We start from the raw sequence: 18,610 nt of genomic DNA on the forward strand, positions 1-18,610 counted from the left end.
CTTTTGTAGCAACATGGACGGGACTGGGAGAGATTATGCTGAGTGAAGTAAATCAAGCAGAGAGAGTCAATTATCATATGGTTTCACTTATTTGTGGAGCATAACAAATAGCATGGAGGACAAGGGGAGTTAGAGAAGAGAAGGGAGTTTAGGTAAATTGGAAGGGGAGGTGAGCCATGGGAGACAATGGACTCTGAAAAGCAATCTGAAGGGGTGGGGGTTGGGAGGTTGGGGGAACCAGGTGGTGGGTATTGGAGAGGGCACGGACTGCATGGAGTGCTGGGCGTGGTGCAAAAACAATGAATATGGGGGTACCTGGGTGGCTCAGTGGTTTAAAGCCTCTGCCTTCAGCTCAGGTCATGATCCCAGGGTCCTGGGATCGAGTTCCGCATAGGCTCTCTGCTCAGCAGGGAACCTGCTTCCTCCTCTCTCTCGGCCTGCCTTTCTGCCTACTTGTGATCTCAGTCAAATAAATAAATAAATCTTAAAAAAAAAACAATGAATACTGTTATGCTGAATATAAATTTAATTTTTAAAAAAAAATTGAAGGGAAACAATGAAATAAAAGCCAAGATCACTTAAAAGAAAGTGGATTTCCATGCAAATGTATTCATATACAGAAATAAACTAGAAGTACATTTAAATTAATAAAAAGTAAATTTAATGATAAAAGTAAGAAGAGAAATAAATTTAGAAAGAAATTAAAAATAGCATATTAAAATTTAGAAAACAAATTAAAATTTACTTAGTGCTATAGTAAATGGAATCGATTCTCTGATCTCCCTTTTTGTATTTTCATTGCTAGTGTATAAGAAAGCAGCTGATTTTCTGTACATTGACTTTGTAATTGATTTATATCCTGCCACATGAGTCATACCTACAGTCTCATAATGTGGCAGGATAACTTATACTTTTCAACTGATTCTTCTAGATTCTATACTCAGATTTCATAGAGCATGCAGATATTATCTCTTCCTGACTTCTCACCCATAAGCTTTATTCACTGACTTCCCACTCTGGATGATGGGGATGCAATGCTCTGTTATTATGGAAACCATACCACATGTGCATATTTCTACCCCACCCCCTTAACATTTTAATTTTAGATAATGTCATAGTCAGCATACATTATAATGACAATGACACAGTGTTTTATACTCAATCTTTTTTTTTCTTTCAAGATTTTATTTAAATTAAGTTATTTTACATATAATAGTGTTAGTTTCAGGAGTAGAATTTAGTGAATCAAGAGTAACATATGACACTCAGTGGTTATTATATCAAGTGTCTCAACCTTGTAACATTCCCAGCTTTTGTTTGCATTGATCTGCTCATGTGCATTTTGGGTAACCACCACCATATTCAGGGTACAGAACAATTCCATGGCTGCAGAGCTTACCCTTGTGCTAGCCTTTCTTGGTGACAGCCAGCCCCACCATCGAAACCTCTGGCACATGCTGATCTGTTCTCTTTGGCTTTGAGAATGTTGTGGAAGTGGAGTCCCACAGTATGGACATTTTGAGAGTGGTTTTGATCCCTCCACATAAAGCCTTGGACTCTCACAAGTTGGACACATGTAAATAAGTTATGCCTTTTTATTGTTGTGTTCCATTTCCTGGTAGGAATGCACCACAGTTTGTTCAACCATTCACTTATCACTGGGCATTTTGCATGTTTCCAATTTTTTTCCATTTGAGAAAAGCTGCTCTAAACATTCAGTCAAAGATTATGTGAAGCTATGGCCTTCATTTTGCTCAGAAAAATTCCAGGGGGAGTGATCTCTGGGACATAAAACACACTTCCTCTCCAGATAGTGGAAGAAATGATGCTTTTTGTTAGAGGCAAGCATATAAAACTTATTTTTTTAACGATTTTATTTCTTTTTTATGTAAACTCTACACCAAACTTGGGACCCAAATTCACAACCCCATGATCAAGAGTTTCTCATTTCACCAACTGAGCCAACCACATACCCTAAACAAATACAGCTTCTGAAGTCCACACTGCACTGTGCATTTGGGCTAAGTTTCCATCAATAAGGGGTTGGCATAGGGAGTTATTTCTGGAGCAGACATCATTTGACCCCAAAATTTTTAGGTCCTGATGAACTCATTTCTTTCTCCAGCTCAGAAGCTCTTAGTGGAAGCCGGTACAGAGTGAGGTCACAAGACAGCCACCCCCAGGTGTCCAGAGCTCAGGAGATGAAACACAGCTCCTAACTGCAGATCCTTCTTAGCTTGGGGCTCCCAAGTGGAGAACCACCTTGAAGACCTCAAGATGGGGGGGGAGGGGCCCAGCATAGAAAGCAGAGGCCCCAGGTGGGCAGAAAGCATCATTTCTGCTGGACCTGTCCACTATCTCTGAAACATAAGAAGAATTTCTTCAAAATTATTTCTTATGATTGAGTTCCAGTTTCAAAGTACTGTGGTCTGAGAAATTACGGGCAATAATCAAAACCTTTTGGTATTGGTTGAAACCTAATATGTGACCCAGTATGTGGTCTATTCTGGAGAAAGTTCCATGTGCACTTGAGAAGAATGAATATTCTGTTGTTCTAGGGTGGAATGTTCTATATGTATCTATGAAGTCCATCTAGTTCAGTGTGTCATTCAAAACTCTTGTTTCTTTGTTGATTTTCTCCTTAGATGGATCTGTCTGTTGCTGAGAGTGGAGTGTTGAGGTCTCCTACTATTAATGTTTTATTATCAATATGTCTCTTTATTTTGGTTAACAGTTGCCTTTTATAGTTGACTGTTCCCATGTTGGAAGCAGAGATATTTCCAATCGTTAGATCCCCTTGTTGGATAGCCCCTTTAAGAATGATATAGTGTCCTTTTGTATCTCTAACTATGGTCTTTAGCTTAAAATCTAATGGATGAAAGACCTCAGTGTGAGACAGGAATCCATCAAAATTCTAGAGAAAACATAGACAGTAACTGTTTCAACATCAGCCACAGCAACTTCTTTCAAGACACGTCTCCAAAGGCAAGGGAAACAAGAGCAAAAATAAACTTTTAGGACTTCATCAAGATAAAAAGTTTCTGCACAACAAAGGAAACAGTCAACAACATCAAATAAAGAGACAACCCACAGAATGGGAGAAGATATTTGTAAATGACACTACAGATAAAGGGCTAGTATCCAAGATCTATAAAGAAATTCTCAAACTCAATCCACAATGAACAAATAATCAAGTCAAAAAATGGGCAGAAGACATGAACAGACATTTCTCCAAAGAAGACATGCAAATTGCTAACAAACATATGAAAAAATGTTCACCGTCATTAGTCATCAGGCAGATTCAAAACAAAACTATATTGAGATACCACCTTGCACCAGTTAGAATGGGAAAACCTGACAAGACAAGGAACAAGAAATGCTGGAGTGGTTGTGGAGAAAGGAGAACCGTCTCACACTATTGGTAGGAATGCAAGTTGGTACAACCACTATGGAAAACAGTGGAGGTTCCTCAAAAAGTAGAAAATAGAGCTACCCTATGGCCCAGCAAATGCTCTACTGGGCATTACCTCAAAGATACATATGTAGTGAAAAGAAGGGCCACATGCACCACAGTGCTCATAGCAACAACATCCACAATAGCCAAACTGTGGGAAGAGCTGAGATGCCCTTCAACAGATGAATAGATAAAGAAGATGTGGTTCATATGTACAATGGGATATTACTCAACCATCAGAAAGGATGAATACCTGACTTTTGTATCAACATGGATGGGACTGGAGGAGACTATGCTGAGTGAAATAAGTCAGAGAAAGTCAAATATTATATGGTTTCCCTTATTTGGGAACATAAGGAATAGCATGGAGGACACTAGGATGTGGAAGGGAAAAATAAAGGTGGGGAAATCAGAGCAGGAGACCAAGAATGAGAGACTATGGACTCTGGGAAACAAACTGAGGGTTTTAGAGGGGAGGGGAGAAGGGGAATGGGTGAGCCCAGTGGTGCATATTAAGAAGGGTAGAGATTGCGTGGGGCGCTGGGTGTTATACACAAACGAAGAATCATGAAACAGTACATAAAAAACTAATGATGTACTATATGGTGATTAAGATAACATGATAATAATTTAAAAACGCACACACACACACACACACTCAGAAACAAAACATAAGAAGAGGCCGCTCACACCATGTGAGGACTCTCTGCCTGATGTCTGTTTCACAATCCAGAAGCAGATCACTACCTCACAACCCTGTCACTGCATCATACATGCTTCCTTCCTCTTCCATCACCAGAGGGGCAGGCTGTTCCTCCCCACCCAACAGAGGTCCCATCGCCCCAGGACATACATTTGCAGAGAGCGGGATTCTCAGGCCTCCACCATGTGGGCCCCTGCTTCTGGAACCCACCCTCCTCCTCACTGGCTGCTGGTTCTGCTGTTGGGACTCACAGGTGAGCACTGCCTTGAGGGAGACTCCCCTTTCCATGCCTCCTCAACCTCTCCCTGCCCCTGGACATTTAGGGCTTCCAGGTAAACACAGGCATGCTACCCAGACCCTCCGCAAAAGGCCTTTCTGGTAGATATGACTATACTCCTGACTAGCAGATGGGGAAACTGAGGCAGCGAGAGCAACCAGTCCAGTGCCATCTACTTAAGTCAGTGGAGCTACTGTGGTTCATGTCCAGCCCACTCAGCTCCACAGCTCATCTTGTTAACCATGTTATGCTGCCTGGCTCCTCAGTGGAGACCAAGAGGAGAAATATCAGAAACACAGAGAGGCAAACAGAAGGACAGCCATCCCACAACAGAAGCAGAGGTCTCCAGAGTTCCACTGTGCTACGTGTACTCACAAACTCTTGTTAATCATGTGCTGCATGTTTCCTAGGTGCCAAGATTGTTACTGAAGTTTAACACGTACTATAATTTCACTTAATGAATTTGTGTTTCTCGATATCTCCAGGTCTAGCTAGTCACCAAGGCAGGAAATCCAGCTGTGAAGTCAAACCTGCTCTGTGCCACATCACTGAGCCTCTCTGTGTATTTCTTTCCTCAGTCATGATGGGATCTCCCTTTACAGGCTTGGAGCGAGGACCGCTCCCGGTATGCACTAGGTCAGGCAGCTGTTGTGCATAAACACATGAGGAGACGTGCAGGATCATAGCAGGATGAGGAGACACCTGCTCTGTTTTCCCTCCAGGTGTGGCCGGTGAGGCAGGGCTGCAGGTGATCCAGCCTGATAAGTCAGTGTCTGTTGCAGCCGGACAGACAGCCACTCTGCGCTGCACCCTAACCTCCCTGCTCCCCACAGGGCCGGTTCAGTGGCTCAGGGGGACAGGGCCAGGCCGGGAGTTAATCTTCAGTTTCAAAGGAGGCCACTTCCCCCGAGTAACAAATGCTTCAGACATCACAAGGAGAAACAACACGGACTTTTCCATCCACATCAGTAACATCAACCCAGCAGACACTGAAACATACTACTGTGTGAAGTTCCAGAAAGGGACCCCTGATGATGTGGAGTTTCAGTCTGGACCAGGCACTCTGGTCACTGTGAGTGGTGAGTACGGCCTAGGCCTCCTTTGTCCCCTGGTTGTGACAACAAGTCAATAAGAATGCCCTCCACTGTCTAACCAACAACTAAGCATCAGGTGTTGTGGTGGGTGTCCCCGATGTCAGCCCTTTCCACCAATCAGGGAAGTAGAGGCCTGGAGAGGTCCTGATACTTGCTTAAGACCCCTGATAAATGGTGGGAAAGTCTAGAATCCGAGTCTGTGGGTCCAAAGCTGTGACCTGTCCAATCCTGACCAGCTCTCTGATTCTAGGGATGAGGGACTTACAGTCTGAGTGACTTGCCTAGCCACATGACCCAATCTTACTCCTGCCTCCAGAGAGTGACCCCTCCATGTGGCTGACTCTTCTCTAACTCAACAGTTACTGAGCACCGGCTGTGTGCAGGCTCTCGTCTGCATGCAGGAGAAGCAGAAAACAAAACAGGGAAGGGCTCCTTTCTCATGAAGTTCACATTCCCTTCCCTTCCTGTGGACGAATGCACCCAGGGCAGGTTGCTGGGATATGTCTTTCTTTCAATGTAGAAGAATCATAGTGAGAAGAGGTATAAGCTCACTGTTTACACTGAGAGCCCAGGATGGAGAAGTTGCCAGAGGCTGTGTATTTATTGTGGGTCTGTCCGAAAAGGATCGTGCAATTCAGGTAGTGAGTCCCATAAGAGCACTGAATCTCCCCTCAGCTCCTGGACATAGGCATGCAGGTGGTTTTATCCTGATTGTGCAGGTGTTACAGGAGTTCCCAGTGGTATGTCGCTTGACTGGGCACCAGTGCTAGTATGTGGCTCCAGCACCAGATAGATCTGTTCCTCCTGGGAGAGCTCTCCTTCCTCTTCCTCAACCTGCCCACACAGGGGATGCCCTGGTTGAGAATGGATGAAGCTGGAGGGACCACCTCAGCCCATTTACAGATGAGGACACTGAGGCTCAGCAGATCTGGCCTGAGCAAGGGAGTGAGCCACAGCCTGACTCACAGTCCTGCTCGCTGCATGCTCACTGTGCTAGCCAAAGTGGGAGAAAGTGCCCACCCTCTCCTTGAAACTCTTATAAATCTTGTATGGTTCTCTTTTTCAGCAGTAAACATTAAGAAAACACAGGAAGAGGTGGGCTAGCTGTGCACCCCCAGATCAGATAGGTATGCAAACATCTGGTGAAGTGTCGAGCCTGTTCCTGGAGGACACGGCTTCTCATGTGTAAGAGCATCCAGAGTCTTTCCCCAGTTGGGTTGCGTTTCTCCTTCACTGAGCAGCCTGGGGCACCATCCTGGACAGAGCAGAGTGGCCCCCGCAACCCCAGCAACACCAGGCACCCCATTCCTGGCTCTGCAGACTAAGAATGACTGGGAGGCACATCCTGGAGGGTATTCGGCTTCATGAGCGAGAGTTCACATTCTAGACTCAGCTGTCGGGACCCCACATCTTCCCTCTGTTGTTGTCAAGTCAATATGTCTGGACACCCGGAAGGACCCCTCCCCATAACCGCTTGCAGTGAGAATGTCAGATGGAAAAGGAGGGTGGCTGTCACTGTCGGGCTGGAGAAGGTGGGACATTTATTCTGTTGTGGATGAAACAGCTGGAGACCACAGGAAGTCCCCCTTGGGATACAGTGACTGGTAAGGAGCAGTCCTGTTGTAACTGGACCAAAGTAGCTTGGCTCCTTGGTGAGGGAGTGACAGAGACCACCCAGGGGAAGTTCTCTCACAAAGCTGTCTTTATTTTACAGGTAAGGGATCACAGGGAATTATTTCCAAAGCCATAATGCGGAACAGGGGCAAGTAGGCTCTCCATATTAGGGCTGGAGAAGAATATTCAGAGGGGGATTCTAACACTATAATGAGACTGAGGTTACTGTCAGCCACTTTCTGATTCATCTACTCTTTTCTATCTGTGTATTCAGTGATAAATTCCAAGCAAAAATGTTTACATTCTCTTACTCGCCCCTCCCTGCAACCCTGGAAGGAGAAATCCCTCCTGTCCCATGTCACAGAGAAGGAGCCAGGCTTTGTCACAGCTGCACATGCTCTCTGACCTCAGTGACGTTTGCAGGGAAGTACCTAGGAGCGGTTGATGCCAAAGTCAGACCTATCAGAAATGTCCTTCCTGTGCCCAGATTTGTGGGAAGTTACCTGGCATGGAAGAGAAGGGAGGACTTGAACTCCAGCCTGGAACTACACCTGGGCCCTGCCCCCGACTCAGTGTTGAGCTCTGTTACCTCAGGGATTCCTCTGTGTGAAGAGGAGAGGACACCGCCCTCCACACACTCTCAGAAAGGTGGCAGGTTCTCCACAGCACCTCACACGTATCCTGGGCGCTGATGACAACAGTCATGCTTATTGTTCACAAATGCTCTTCTTGTAGCCAAACCATCTCCCCCCGTGGTGTCGGGCCCCACGGCCAGGGCCTCGCCGGAGCAAACAGTGAACTTCACCTGCAAGTCCCACGGCTTCTCCCCCAGAAACATCACCCTGAGATGGTTCAGAAACGGGAATGAGCTGGCAGCCTCCCAGACCAGCGTGGACCCAGAGGGAAACAGAACTTCCTACAACATCTCCAGCACAACCAGGCTGGTGCTGGCCCCGGGGGACATTCGCTCCCAGGTCATCTGTGAGGTGACCCATGTGACCTTGCAAGGGGACCCTCCTCTTCGTGGGATTGCCAACCTGTCTGAGGTCCTCCGAGGTAGATGCCCCTCCCCCCCAACCCCAGCCTGGGTCCAGCTCCCATGTCTCTGAGCCTGTCCCTCCCCCGCTCCCTGCCGCAAGCCCTCCATTCACTGGAGTCTGACCCCTGACAGTCCCTCCAGGTCACCTGCACCTATATGTGCTGTCTCCTCCTACTGTTTCCATGGCCGCTGGGTCGTGAATGCCTACCATGTGCCAATTACTGCGCTCGGTACTTTCTCTTACTGTACCATAGCAATTCCAATTATTGAGCACCTGCTGTATTCCATACCACTGTATGCTTGGTGAGGTCGTTTGTTTTGCTACAGTTATTCTATTCCAGCTGTATGCGTAGGGCTGAGTATCTTGATTTCACTCATTCTTTGCCTATCAGGAGCCATCAATCCTTGAGCACCTACTGTGTGCTGGGCACTGTACTTAGGGATTTCATTCATATGCAAAGACTACCCTCAGTGTTTGAGCACCAACTGCATGCCTAGCCCTGTTCTCGGTGACTCCCTTACTGTGTTGGGGGAGATAAGTTCTTGAGCCCCTTCCCCATGTTCTGTCTGTTCCATAAGGTGAGAGCTTCTGCCCTGTGCTGTTTCAGTTCCACCCACCTTGGTGGTTTCCCAGCAGCCCGTGTCAGGGGACCAGGTGAAGGTCACTTGCCAAGTGAAGAAGCTCTACCCCCAGCGCCTCCAGCTGACCTGGTTAGAGAATGGCAACGTGTCCCGAACAGAAATGGCCTCAAGGGCCTCAGACCTCGTAGAGAACAAGGATGGGACCTTTAACTGGACGAGCTGGCTCCTGGTGAACTCATCTGCCCACAGGGAAGGCGTGGTGTTCACCTGCCTGGTGCAGCATGACGGGCAGCCCGCGGTCACCAGAAACCATACCCTTGTGGCCTCAACCCATAAAACCTAGGGTGAGACCCCAATGATTTTGTTTCTTGCGTCCTGCTCCCTGCTTCCTCACCTGACTGTGATTAAGTCACCATGCCTGGCCAGACACCCTTCCCCCTGTTATTTCCCACCTAGCATGGTCTCTATCCCTTCTACACTTTTCCATCATCACCATGGAAAATGTCTGCACTTGGCATTCTGAAATTCCAGAAGGGACCCTGAGGATCTGTAGTTTTGAGTCTTGATCAGGCTCCTGCATGACCATGTGTGGTCACACCTGGGGTCTCTTCTCTCCCTTTATTTGTGACAGCAAACCAGCAATAGTCATGATCGCTCAAAGCACATTTACTTTATGCCAATTCCAATTCGTTTCAATTACACTCTTAGTAAAATTAACAATAATTCCAGTTATCATCTAAAATGAAGTGTATATTCCAATTTTCCAAAGCTTCTTCTATTAACTTTATTTTGTGGACCTAACTTGGTTTTAATTCACCTGTAAATGCTTAAAAGAATTTTCCTGTGAAATATCTGGGTCTCCATGTTTCTTTCTTTTTTTTTTTTTCTAATATTTATTTATTTATTTCACACAGAGAGAGAGAGATCACAAGTAGGCAGAGAGGCAAGCAGAGAGAGAGAGAGGTGGAAGAAGCCTCCCTCCTGAGCACGGAGCCCAATGTAGGACTCCATCACAGGACCCTGGGATCATGACCTGAGCCTAAGGCAGAGGCTTAACCCACTGAGCCACCCAGGCACCCGATTCTTTTATTTCCCTGAAAAGAATCTGAATAGCTAGGGCTACTCAACTTCTTCATTTTATAATGGATGCTTGTGGTAGGCTGTGCTTTGGGGAAATGTGTTTTTCTCTGAGTTTTCAAATTTCTGCACATAGAGCTTCTCATAGTATTACCTAGTAATCCTTGTGATGTCTGGATGGCATCCCATTTCATCCCTGATATTGGAAAAGTGTCAATTCTCGTTTTTTTTTTTTCATTGTTACAACGGTTAGAAGTTTTTCAAATTTATCAGTCTTCCCAAAGAACCCACGTTTATTTCAGTGATACTCTCTATTGTTTGTTGTTAATTTCTTTGCTTTTTCTCTCTCTTTTTTTTTAATTTCTTTTTCTTGATTTGGGCTTATTTTGCTCCTCCTCATTTTTTTTTTGAAATAGGAATAAAATGATCAAGTCTAGACTTTTCGTTATTGGAATACCACAGCAGGTCCTCCTTCTGGTCTTGGGGAATCGGGAGTGTGGACTCGGGATACCTGGTGTAGGTTCCTCCTCCAGAATGGAAGCAACTAGCCCAGTTGCCTTCCTCTTCCACCTTTCAGAGCCCTCCATGGGTGGACCTCACATGAGTTCCAGGGGGCAGGCTTCTACTGAGCCAGGAGAGGTGGGAGAGATGAGTCCGCAGAGATGATCTCCTGCCCTTTCCTGTGTGTGGTGGAGGTGGGACGGGAATGGCATAAGGGGATGTGCATTTGGACGTGGAGATTTTTCTCTTTTGTCTCCAGAGATTTTGCAGTTTGGGCATTGCTTTTCAAGGACTACCAAGAGCCAGTTTTCCATAGAATTTACTGTCCTTTCGTTGTTTTTCCTTTGGTTTGAGAGGCTGTATTTGGAGATGAGTAGCTAAGCCTCTGTCTTATACTTAGCAGCCCATTACAAAGTGCCCAGAGGGCTTTGAAATGCTTGGCCTCAGTGTCCCTTTCCCACATCTCAGTATCCATCTCCCATATTTCCCCATCAGGGCCCTACTCCAGCACAGTAAGTGCAGTGTAGCTGAGAATTCAGTCCGCTCTGTAGCACTGATACTCTTATGTTTATGTTGGACCCAACAGTGTCCTCAACTTTTTCTGTCCTCCAGCTCTAGGAAGTAAGAGTCTGCACTGTTGCACAGAAGTCCCCTGACATTCACACATAATCTTTCACATGTGATCAATCTTCACTTTGCACTTTCTCCGAAGTGTTGATGCCCAGCAAAAGCCACCCAACCCATAATTCTTGTAATTATCACATCATTTCCAGAATGCCAGGATACTCCCCTCCTCTGCTTACACCAGCCCAGGTCACCATGGTGAGGTTTCAGCAGTGACAAACAAGGGCAGGGCAAGCCGACACCTACCCTGCTCTACCTCCCACAGGGCTGGGGGCCTCATGACCAGCTGGCAGAAAGAGACCCCAATCCAAATGAGCCCATTAGAGTTGGCTTTCCAGACCCCAACCAGACAAACTCCACACATCAGGTGACCCGGGAGGGAGACTCTCAGATGATATGAGAAGAGAGAAAGTTCACTGTGGGGTGCTGCTCGGTACACATGCATGAGAGAGCGAAGGAGGCAGGACTGGCAAAGGGAGATGTTGGCACAAGTCAGCATGGAAAGACTCAGCCTTGGACAGAGAGCAAGCAAGCTAAATGCTCTTCATGAGTTGTTTAAATGGAGAGGATTGGCTTAGACTCTGTTCCCCCACTTCCTCCAGCCTTCTGCTGCAGGCTTCCCTCTAGAAACAGGTACAAACATGAACAGTACAGCTCTTTCACTTAGAAAAAGTCCAGCGCCCACCCCCCCAGCAGAGACCTGCTATTCTCTAACATGCCAGGGGCAAATATGGTGAGGCCCTACTCCTTCCTTTCAGATTGCTCTATGTATTTCAGAAATATACTTGGATTTTTAAAATTCAAATATAGAAAGAAAAATGGGTCATTGTACAAAGTCAAAAAATTGGGAGCTGTTCTTCCAGACCCAACATTCTATGTCCAACACAAAGACATGGGCTGACAGTGAGTGGCCCTGGGGTTCAGGTGAGCTGGATGGTGTTTGAAACTCTCCTAAGCATTAGACCCTATGTCCTTGCCTCCCCAAGATATTGTCCAGCCAGCAGGTCTCCTGAGGTCAGGTCATCCTGAAGACTCTCTCCTCACCTCTGTACATGGGAGTTGTCAAACCATGTGCATGGAGCAAAATAGGACATCCTTGCCCCTCACTGACTGTGATATCTGTTCTCACTCCACTTGAGGTCAGACAGACATTTGACCCTATGGCCCAAATAGTTTGGCATTGTCCTGGTCCAAAGACCAGGTCTCAGAGTCATCCTGCAGGCCAGGAGTGAGGGGTTTCCCTGGATCTGAGCCACCTCATCTGTCCACACTCTGTAAACTGTGAGCCTGTTAGCTCATCAGAAAGAGGCTGTATGACCTGCCCCAGTGGGTGTGAGGATCAGTTCAGTAAACCAAACTTACTCATTTCTGAGTGCTCATTCTCCTCACCTCTTCCATCAAGAAGGACACCTGGCAGCCAAGAAGGGGTGAGTGAGGTGAAGATAGACTTAGCGCAATTCTGCCTTGAGCAGGGGAAGAATTCATGAACTTCAGAGCGTTGATAAGCGTGAGTCACTTCAGATAAAGTAAGTGGAAGACCCAGGGAATGGACTCTAGGGTGCCCCCCTCTGATGGTGCCTCCTATCCCTTCTTTTCCAGAGTCAAGGCCATCCACTCCAATCCTGATAGCTGTCACCCTGGGCCCGAAGCTGCTGCTGCTCATCACTGTCTCTGCCATCTATGTCTACAAGAAGCGAGCACCCAATTGTAAGTTGTGGGTCAGGGAGGGCAGGCCATGGTTAGTCCCAAAAAGAGCCAGGTCAGGAAGAGGGGCAGCCCACAGGTCACACAGGGTCAGCGCTCACCTGCAATAAAGAGCATCTGACACACCTCCCTTGATACTCTCAGGTGTCTCAGTGGTCCAGGCTCCCTGAGGTGTCAGGGAGGGGGCCTTTAGCCTATAAATGTGGACAGGGTCAAAGACAATCAAAGAGTGTGGACAGAGTCCTAGGGATTCTGGGAAGGAAGTGGACAGAGAGGCTGAATGAGAGGCAGCTGTGTGGGAGGATTCCTTGGAGACCATCACTAGATTATGGAGCACTGGGGCTCCTTTGGGCACAAGACATCTGCATTTAGAGGAATGCTGACAGGTGTCAAAGGGCTGCTCTGAGGACAGCTTCCAATCTGACCCTCTGTGAGATATACTGGAGGGGATGGGGAGGGGGGATCAAGCCCTAAGGGAGGAAGGCTAAAGTGGCAGAGTCCTCTATCAGGGGCTGCCTGTCCTTTCACAATAGGTGTCCCAGGAGGAAAATAGCACCAAGGACATAAGAGACACGTGAGGAATATTTCTGGAATGATGAGCAGATAATCAGCTATGAACATGGGTCCCACAGCTCCTTCCTTCCTCCCCTACTACATGCCATCCTCAGTCTCTGCTGCCTCCTTCCTTCCTGGAAGGGCCCAGCCAAAAACAAGGAACAACTAGAAGCTTCCCAACTCTGTCCTAATGCCTTGCTTCTTCCAGAGACCCACCTGCCCACAGTCCCTTCTGCTCCTTCTCACAATCCTTGATGACCCTAGAGCTGGGTCTTCATACCAGGTCCTCAGCAGGGATCATGGGAACTTGCTCTGGGGACTGATGCATGGATATCTGCCTGAATGTGAGAGACAAGTCCCACCTACACATACCAGGTGCCTCTCATTCATCTTCTGGGAACTATGGCCATGGACGACATGCTCACGTCCATGTTCTTAGGAGTTATTTCTATCAACTCCCAGACATTCATTCCAGACTTGGTGAGGTTCTTCACTGGGTCTTAAATAAAATGAATCTCATCCTGGTTTGAAGAAGAGAAACGATTCTCCTTCCTCTTTGCCTACATGTCCTACTCCTCAGTCCCAGGGACAAGAGGCCCTTCTCCCTGTGATGGGAACACTAGCTCTTCTGTCACCTTCATCCTTCCCAGCCCCACTGCTCATGCCATTGATGCCCTAAATGATGGTGATCTAAAGAAAGCCATTGACTTGTTCACACATGCCATCAAACTAAATCCTGGCTTAGCCATTCTGTATGCCAAGAGAGCCGGTGTCTTCATCAAATTACAAAAGCCAAATGCTGCCATTCAAGACTGTGACAGAGCTATTGAAATAAATCCTGATTCAGCTCAGCCTTATAAGTGGCGAGGGAAAGCACATAGACTTCTGGGCCATTGGGAAGAAGTAGCACATGATCTTGCCCTTGCTTGTAAACTGGATTATGATGAAGATGCTAGCGCAATGTTGAAAGAAATTCAACCGAGGGCCCAGAAAATTGATGAACATTGGAGAAAGTATGAGCAAAAACATGAAGAGTGAGAGATCAAAGAAAAAATAGAAAGGGTTAAGAAGGCTCAGGAAGAACATGAGAGAGCCCAGAGGGAGGAAGAAGCCAGACAATAATCAGGAGCTCAGTATAGTTCTTTCCCAGGTGACTTTCCTGGGGGAATGCCTTGTAATTTTCCTGGAGGAATGCCTGGAATGGCAGGAATGCCTGGGCTCAATGAAATTCTTAGTGATCCGGAAGTTCTTGCAGTCATGCAGGATCTGGAAGGTATGGTGGCCTTCCAGGATGTGGCCCAGAACCCAGCGAATACGTCAAATATCAGAGAAACCCAAAGGTTATGAATCTCATCAGTAAATTGTCAGCCAAATTTGGAGGTCACGCATAATACCTTTCTGACAAATAAAGCCCTTGCTGAAGGAAAAGCAACTTCAATCACATAATGGATGTCACAATAATACAAACCAGTGTACCTCTGACCTTCTCATGAAGAAATATGGGGTGCTATGAGGAGAATCCCTACCGCTCTGCTCCCCATGCAACTGAAACATTCGACAACAGTTTGCCATTAGGGTTCATTCAGATAATGTTTTCCTACTAGGAACTACAAATGTTAAACACTCTTTAAACCTTAAAAATATTTAAAAACATATTAAAAGGGTGTGTTAGTCCCTACTTTTTTTTAAAAGAAGAACCAATCAATCGATCAATCAATCAATCTTAAAAAGAAAGAGGGCATCCTGACATGGTATATGTATCTGGTTCAGGCACCTATATGTCTGTGAGTGGTGAGTACAGCCTGAGAAACTCCATTTCCTTGGCTTGTAAAAACAAATTTTTCAAAACCTGAAACATGTACCAAATCATCACTATACACCAGATACTATGCCCCTTAATCCATGAACACCCTATAGGTTAGGATTCTGTAGTTGGCCATTCTGTCAGTCAGGGACCCTATGCAGCATACTGAATCAAGCCATATTGACAAACCATGCTCTTCTTTGATGGCACAACCACCAAAACCTGAACATCAGGCAAGAGAAACTCAAAAATAAAAAGATATTCAGTAGGTAAAGGGCAACCACAAGTATGCATTGCATGATCCAAAAAGTTGGTTAAACTGAGCCTAGAAGACTGACTGGCCTCTCTGAGGTGTATAGACAAACCTGAACTCAAGAATAAGCATTGAGTCTACTGTAGCCTGTTTCCTGACTCTCTACCCTTCACTCACAGACCCTCGTAGCCACAAGTTATCTTCTGGATTTGGATTAAATCTCAACTTGGGTGTAGTTAGCCACAAAGCCTAGTTGTTGCTCCTGAATCAAAACAAATGGATCCACAGGCAGACAGAACCTCTACAAGCCTTCATAATTCCATTCACCCATTTGATTTAAGCCCAGTCACTAGGGGCCACCACAGTGCAGTCAGGGACCTGTTCTTCACAACAGAAAGTCAATCAGTGAGTGTGATCTCCTCTATGGCTTCTGGGAAGCCACGATACTAGAAGGAGGGGTCTTGTGGGTCTTCCACTCCCAGGTCTTGTTTGGAAAAGCTGTCCTGGAAGGGCAAAGTCACTCTCCTAGCACTTAATCTTTCACTGGTCTGCCCTGCTCTACCCCCAGCTCTGCTGTTCTCTTATTCTCCGAGATCCACCAGTGTTTTCTGCTCCTTGCCACTCCCTGAATTAATTACATTAAATACAATGAGATTAGCGTGTCCATCTGTTCTGCTGGGAAAACTAGTCTTCCTCAGTAATATTCTCTTCAAGTCCAGCCACATTCCATGTTCATTACAGAACTGGCCATGGAAAAGTTACATATTTCCCTCAAACTGAAAGATATAGTATGGGTGGCTTACCTGTCATTCTCTTGCATTTGACTGTGGTTAGTGCAGGGACCACAATCTAGATCTCCCTGCCCTTGTTTTAGTGTTACGCTGTACTATGCTGTGTATCTGTATGAAATCTACTGAAATATATATTTTATGGTATCTAAATACCTAAATATCTTCCAGGTTTTCCTCATTATGAACACATTCTACTGTACAGCTAAAAATCCAGTTGAAAAGACTTCTAGAAGCATAGGTAATGACTGCAGAAGCCAAGAATCACAAATGCATAGAGCCTTAAAGTTGTTAGACGAGCTTGATGGTAAAACATGCTGCATCTGGCATAATCTGAGGTTTGCCGCTAGTGACCTTGGGCTACTTACTGAACTTCTCCAAACCCTAGTTCCTTCCTGTGTAAAATCTCATATCTTGGACTCATAACCATGTAGTGTCTGTGAATCTTCAAATTTTGGGACTATCAGGTTAAAAAGTGAGTGATAGATTCTTAAATGGAATGCTCTGACTTACACGTTCTTAAATGGAATGGAATGTTCATCTTTGCATCTTTCATATCCGAAGTGGAGAAAAAAATGGAGAGATCTGGATGGCTTTCCTCGATCCCATCATTCTTTCATGCATACATTCCCCATCCACTGACACATCAAGCATGCATTCATCCAATGCACTCTCAGTCAGCAATGCATTTACTTATGGATACACCTGTTAATGGGTACCTGCATCCTCCTCTAGAGCAGGCCCTAAGCAGAAGGCCCATCTTCCAGGAGGTCCTTGGCACCCATGGTGGATTTTCTATAGTAATTCTCTGCTTCCTGTGCAATGTGTCAGTTCCCCCTAAAGTGACAGTGTGCCAGTCTTCACTCCCTTTGGACTTGGTGGCTATTACCTACCATGTGCAGAGATTCTATCCACAGAGTGTGCATCTCACATAAGTAGAGAAGTCTCTTATGTTCAAGGGAGCCAAGCAGAATAGCAATGGGACCTACACTTTGGAAAGTTTGCATTTGGTGAATGTGTTGGGGCAGGAGTATGAGTGGGTCCTCTTCTATAAGGTGCAGCATGAGGCACAACCTCCCATCTAAGCCAACCTCCTACTGTCCACAACAGTCCTCCGCATATACAGGTCATTGAAAGCTCAGGTAAGCTCACCTCTACTGCTCTGAGCTACTGGGTCACCCTTGTCTGCTGAGTGGCATGAGGTCTTTAAAGTCACAGAGTCCCATTTGCTGTCTCCTTCTGCCTATAGGTAAGTCAGGAGATGCCTGTCCTTATGTTTGTAGCTTTCCTTCTGGGCTTCAAGGTGCTGGTGATGAGTTTCACAATCATCTACATCTGCGGGTGGCAGAGCTATAACAGGTGAGCTGGGGACAGGCCTTATTTCATAAGGAGAGGGTAGTGGTCACTATGATAAGCTGCATGGGTACCTGCATGGATCAGAAGAGTCCAAAATGAGCCCACTATTTCACACAGCACATATCAGGGGGCATCCAGCCTCAAGAAAAGGTTGAGAACAGTCTTGTTTTCTCTAAATGTCTGTAGGAGATCTCAGAGGCTTCCAGCTCTAATGCATCCTGCAGTGCCCTGGGGTTTGAAGATTTTTCAATGACATCCCTTGAATCCTGTGAGATTTTACACAGGAAGGTGTGAAGTTGGGATGAAGGTCATAGCTTTGAGCTCCAAACTCCAAAGAGTGCCTCCATATACTGTTATATATGTCAAATTTCACAGGAGCTATTTTTGAATAAATAAGAAAAGTAATGCTAAACTTTATTAATGGTGGTGACAAAGGACTGGAAAGCTTTAAATAGTGGCAAAGATGATCGTGGGTGTGGGAGAGTTCAGAACTCAGACAGAGGGGCTGGTATGCAGTGACAGGGGTCTTTTTTCTGATATGCGCCATGATTCCAGACATGCAGAGTGCCTGCCACATAGTAGATAGTCAATAAGTATTTGGGGAATACAAGAATGAATGAATGAATGAATGAATGCACAAATAAATTTTTCCCCGACGGCTCCTGCAGGCTCTGCAATACATTGCCTGCTGCCCTGTTCAAGAGGTTCACTTGAGGGAAGGAGCTGCTGACCCCCACTCCTTCCCTAGATATGATCCCTTTCTCACACACCCTGATGTTCCTTCTCTCTGAGCTTCAGAGCTGAGTCAAGGATGGACTTAGGTCTGAGGGACCCGAGGATGTCTGGACCTTGATGCATTGAGCTTCAAACTGGCCGTGCCTCTGCCCAAAAGAGAATCAAGTGGGTCAAGAAAATCAGGTTTCCAGGGTGACTGGGTGGCTCAGTTGGTTAAACGTCTGTCTTCAGCTCAGGTCATGATCCTAGGGTCCCAGGATCAAGCCCCCCATTGGGATCCCTGCTCAGCAGAGCCACTGGGCTCCCTCTCAGAGGGAGAGCCTGCTTCTCCCTCTCCCTCTGCAGCTCCCTCTTCTTGTGCTCACTCTTTCTCTCTGTCTTTCAAATAAATAAATAAATAAAAACTTTAAGAGGAAAAAAAGAGAAAGAAAGGAAGAAAAAAAGAAAAGA

At 46.1% G+C, this 18,610-nt stretch overlaps 2 pseudogenes; both read left to right on the forward strand.

Moving 5' to 3' along the window:
- Nucleotides 1-9,106, forward strand: part of LOC132022414 (signal-regulatory protein beta-1-like) — a 21,900-nt pseudogene extending 12,794 nt beyond the window's left edge.
- Nucleotides 9,107-11,606: 2,500 nt separating this feature from the next.
- On the forward strand, nucleotides 11,607-14,615 carry LOC132022415 (hsc70-interacting protein-like; annotated as a pseudogene).
- The last annotated feature ends 3,995 nt before the right edge of the window (nucleotides 14,616-18,610 follow it).

Source organism: Mustela nigripes, chromosome 7 (assembly GCF_022355385.1).
Source record: "Mustela nigripes isolate SB6536 chromosome 7, MUSNIG.SB6536, whole genome shotgun sequence".
NCBI lineage: Eukaryota > Metazoa > Chordata > Mammalia > Carnivora > Mustelidae > Mustela > Mustela nigripes.